General features: G+C 32.8%; 1 long non-coding RNA gene across 1 annotated transcript; it reads left to right on the top strand.

The window, feature by feature from the left end:
* The first annotated feature begins 1,200 nt into the window (after positions 1 to 1,200).
* LOC127162111 (uncharacterized) lies at positions 1,201 to 3,415 on the top strand. Its single transcript, XR_007827262.1, has 4 exons — positions 1,201 to 1,656; positions 1,835 to 2,030; positions 2,891 to 2,929; positions 3,036 to 3,415. It is a non-coding gene; the product is annotated as an uncharacterized LOC127162111 (long non-coding RNA).
* Positions 3,416 to 5,531: the final 2,116 nt, after the last annotated feature.

Genomic DNA, 5,531 nt, shown 5'->3' with positions numbered 1-5,531 from the left:
TGAGGTTACTGTGCTTTAACTACAAATACCACAGTAAAGTACAGTCACTGCAGTAAAAAAATATAGTAAGAATCAAGGTTGTTGTGCTTTTACTACAAATACCACAGTAAAACTATGGCTACTGAGGTAAATCCATAGTAAGCATTGAGGTTACTGTGCTTTAACTACAAATACCACAGTAAAACTACGGTTACGGTGGCAGAAGCATGGTATGTTTTGTGGTTACACTGAATACACTTGATGTGTTCGAACGACAGTTACTATAGTAAAAATACGGTAAACGTGTGGACTTGTTACATGACCCCTTTCTCACCATAGGCAAATTTTAAATTAATCATTTCATTCATAAATACGGAACGATCGACTATTTTAGGAGACGGTACCTGTATGTGTCTTGACGTCATCTAAAATCCGTCTTTTAATGCACTAATTCGCTGGTCATTGGTCCGCGTGGAGTTGATGGCGTTGGGGAAACGATCGCCCCTGCTGGTACGCCAGTGGTAATTTCACCGTCATACTTGCGTGCGGTGATTAACCATTTGGATGGACGATAACAGCCTTCTGAGCCGACCAGTAGGCGCAGCAGGCCCCTTCTGGCCCATATCAATGAGCTGATAATCACTGATAACGCCCATTCAATCGAGTGATAACATCCGAAGCGGGTGCTACAGTTAGGATTATTACAGCTGAAACCCCTTACTGATGTAATGATTTATAATACAGTAAAAGAATAAAGGGAAATCAGCATATTACAATAATGATACACTTTTTTTTGTCTCAAACTGGCTGTTGGTCTTTTCTGTGTACTTGTTTTCCAATTATTGTATAGCACTTTAGTTGGCCTGTGGTCATTATTAATGTGCTCTAGAAATAAACTTACTTGACCTTGAACTTGATACTGCTCTTTCAATAATCTCCATCTCAGAACCTGTTTAGTTTAGGGAAGTTTTTCCATTGTGAGCACTTGAGGTTCAGTGCATGTGACTACTCACTGTATGCTGAATGTATCTTGTGTTCAATCATGTGATGATTATGGCATGCAAAAAAACAACAAAAAAAAAAAAAATCAAGCTAAAAACACCAAAACAGCCTATTGTAAAGTTATAAAGTATAAGTTGAAGCCCATTAACTCCAACAATGATAACTAAGCTTTCTCTGTGTTCTCACTCACTACTATTAAGCCCAAAGCATACTTAATTTTTGTACGCAAACAGTTGAACGTGTAGCCTTTCAAAGTATACTCCATTTGATAGTGTGATAGCACATCACCAAGAGTTATTACATTGTCTTAATGTTTAAACTTAATGTTTCATTAAGTTGAAACATTAAGACAATTACAAAAAAAAAAAATAATAATAATAAATAAATATTACAAACAATAAGAAAAAATGTTTTTTTTATTTATTTTTTTTTGTTGTTGTTTTTGTTTTTTTAAATCAAACACATCTGGCAGGAGACCGTATACTATGACAGACCTGTAACATGATCTGGGCATTTTTAGAATGTCTGCATCAGCCGATAGTTATGTTGCTTCAAATGACATCATGGAGTTTCTGTCAGGAGGTATTTAAAAGGTTTTTTCCCCCCCAGTACATTCAAAGCAGCAGCAGCAGATCTCAGAGTAGTGGATGTTTCTTCTTTTCATCTCATCACAAGGTGAATGAAACACACTGTCTTTATTTGTTTGGTAAAGAGATTTTTTTTATTATTATTTAAATCTGGAAATTGATGTTTGTTTTGTAGTGAAACTAAAATGTAGACCTGTATTGTTCATCAATCTTTTTAAATGTAAACTTAACTCTAAATGGAAACTTTTTTTTTTTTTTTTAAACAGATAATACAAAGGAAAATGTAAGAGAAATTGATGAATGGGAGAATATATATGGAGCATCACAAACTGCAGGAGAATTAAACAAATGGAGAAGAGAGGAACAGAAAAATGGCAAACAAAAAGGACAAAAAGTTATGTTTTAAAGAAGCAAAGACACTGTTAATCAGGCAGAACAGCATTAATAGCGGCAAACCAAACTGTGAGTATTGATGAGGTTTCAGATAAAACACTGTTATATTTCATAGTCAGCCGTGTTTCATCAGATTCTAAACTGTAACGTTTCATTCACTCTCTATGAACTTTATAGGAAAAGCATCATTTACATTTACAGGTGTGCTCACAAGTTTACAGAATTATTATTCTATCTTGTGGACCATATGTAAACATTAGTTATTGTACATTCAGTACAGTAATCAGTTCAAGTCTGTTAAGCTTATTCAGGGTAGAACTAAATATAATTAATACTTTTATTCACCAAGGATGTATTAGGTTAATAATTAAAAGTTCCAAAAAATATTTGTCAGCACAACTGTTGATATTATCCAACATTGATCATTCTAATAATAAATCCGCATATTAGAATGATTTCTGAAGGATCATGTGACACTTAAGACTGGAGTAACAGCTGATAAAAATTCAGCTTTTCATCACAGGAATAAATTCTATTTTAAAGTATGTTGAAATAAAAAAACATTATTTTATATTGTAAAAACATTTTGCAATATTACTGTTTTTTTTTCTATATTTGTAATCAAATAAATGCAGCCTTGATGAGCATAAGAGACTTCTTTAAAGACTATTACAAGTCTTACTGACCCCAAACTTTTGAACGGTAGTGTGTATATATGATCCCTCTTGTTTTGTTAAAATTATTCATGATAATTATTATTTTGCTTTTGGTGTATGTATATTTATCCACAATGGCATGCTTTCAATTTGACTATTCAAAGTGACACTGATTAATGATTGAGTTGATTTATTCTCTGGGAATCAAACACACATTCTGCTGTTTGAGCTACATGAATACCATAATCAGTCATTTGCTTTTTTCATTCCCAGTTTCTGACATTGCAGAGCTTCAGAAGAATCACAAACAAGGTGAGAGATTTGCACATCATATACAGAAAGAAAACAGTTTGAACTCATAAATCTGATGTTATATTCATCTTTGTTATATTTCTAAGAATGTGGATTTTCTTTTTAGGAACTAGCAGTTCTGTTCATCTAACCAGCAGAATATTCTCCATCATGTTAGGCCACTGATTAAACAATGTATATCTGATATATGGTTACAGTAATATACCAGTTTATTCTATTTAAATGTAAAATCCATTCATACACATTCATCTTACATACATTCAGTAGATGAATGTGTATAAGTGGATATTTTTAAAATCACATGTTTGGATTTTATGATTACACTACTTTTGAAAAATCTGATCTGAATGTGACTTTTACAGTAATCATTGATGTAATCAGCCTTGTTGCTGATGTTACTGTATGATTTAATGTACATAATTTTGAGAATGAAACTTTTACTGTAACAAATCTAGAAACATTGTCCAAACTTCCTAAAAAAAAAAGAAAAAGAATTTAAACTTGTTTTGTGTTGTCTTGTTGTACTTTATCCTTCAATATATATAAAATAATAATAAACTAAGCAAAAAGAGAGAGCAGTGTGTTTTTACTGATAAAACTGCTGCAGGAATCTGTCATATAGTTTCTATACTCATAGGTTGCATGACAATATTAAAAATATAAAAAATACATTACAAATCAAAGAAAAATACATGACAAAACAAACAAAAAAAAGCACAATGCAAACTATGAGGGAATAGGTCTCCAGAGAGTCACTATCCTGCACAGTTTAACTCAAAACACCTGAAACAGGGTTCATAAAGACACTGTAAAATGAAGTTCCAGGACTTTCAAGGACCTTTCAAGTACTACTTTTCTGATTTTTAAGGACTTGAATGTGTATAACTCTATACATTAAAAGCAAGGTCGTAGGTTTTATTGTTTGATAAAAATTTTAGCCTACTGCGGGGCTGTTAAATGCTTGCATCTGATTGGCTGACAAACGTTCTAAGTACTGCAATTATTTTCAGGGAAACACACGGCGAACATAGTTCCTTCGCCACACAACTTCAGTTAGTTCAAAGGTCCTTACAGCCTAAAACCAAAATCCATAACGACACTGGCCAATCAAATAAATACAGTAAACAATAAGATAAAAAAGACAGATTATTTGATTATTGTTTTTGCACAGAATTATGTTTTATGTATGGAAAGCACAAGCTCTATTTTTTCCACTCTCTCTACATTACAGAGGCACACACATACAGTTTGCAAGCACGTTAACATACACACTAATGTTGTTAGCACTGCACTGACAATTTTATCAGTAACAGTTTAACTCATTGCTAGGGACCATTTAGTTGTGTGTGGGTATTGGTAGGGACAAGTGATGGCATCTCTGCTAAACGCCTTAATATTTACAATTACAATTATACAAAAACAATTATATATATATATATATATATATATATATATATATATATATATATATATATATATATATATATATATATATATATATATATATATATATATATATATATATATATATATATTTATATTTATATTTATTATAATTGTATGTGTCAGGAGCATGAACTCAGTATCATTATCTCATTTTTGACTGAGATGGCTTTTAGCTGGTTTTGCATCTGAACTCTTCATATATATATGCCGCTCACCACCAGATGTCTCTCTCGCTCCATTATTACAAACAGACTGATTGGGTCAACACCTGTGACCAATCAGCGGCACTATAAAAGCCCCGGTCTTTCCCCATGCAAGCCATGGAGTATTGTGATTAGTTTTGTTGTTGTATATACCATTGTTATCCTAGTTCCTAGTTCCTGTGTTCCCCGTGTATAGCTTTCTCGCCTGGTCATCTCGTCTCGACTGTCTCGCCGCCTGCCTACTGGACTATTGCTTGTTTCTTGGATTATTCTCTACGTCTTGCCTTTGTCACACCTGTTTGCTACTGTTCTGACCCTGCCTGTTCGACCATGTTTTTGTCTCGTCCATTAAATAAAAGCTCGCAAATGGATCCGCTCGTCTTTCACTCACCGTTACATAGATAGATAGATAGATAGATAGATAGATAGATAGATATACATACATACACTTTTTTTTTTTTTTTTTTTTGATATATTCACCAAACTTGAGAATTCTTTTGAGTGTGTGTAATTTTTTGGAGTGTGTGTATGTTTATGTATTTTTTTTTTTTATATATAGCAAAATAATTACTATATACCGTAAACATTCTTTTTTGTAACTACATGCACTGGACACGGTGTTCTCCATTTTTTTTGATGTAGTGTCTAATAAATGATCTGTAGTATGTATAGTATTGACTAATAGATGTATGATTTGAAAGCTTTGTTTGATTTTGAGTACAAGTGAAATGGTTTTGAAGCGATTGTTTGATTTTGCCAGAAGAGTCAGGGGTTCTGTGAATTTAGTTTGAACATTTAGATTTGTGTTGAGAAGACTGATGGTTTCAACAAATGTTTTAGCAATTCAGAAAAACTGTACACAACTCAGAAAATAATACACATCGGAGGTGGTGATGCGGCAGTCAATGATTCTGCTTATACCACCTCAAGATTTGTTCGGATGTTGTATTTGA

This window comes from Labeo rohita, unplaced genomic scaffold (genome assembly GCF_022985175.1).
Source record: "Labeo rohita strain BAU-BD-2019 unplaced genomic scaffold, IGBB_LRoh.1.0 scaffold_84, whole genome shotgun sequence".
In the NCBI taxonomy this organism is placed as follows: Eukaryota; Metazoa; Chordata; class Actinopteri; order Cypriniformes; family Cyprinidae; genus Labeo; species Labeo rohita.
This window is presented reverse-complemented; position numbering and strand designations above follow the sequence as displayed.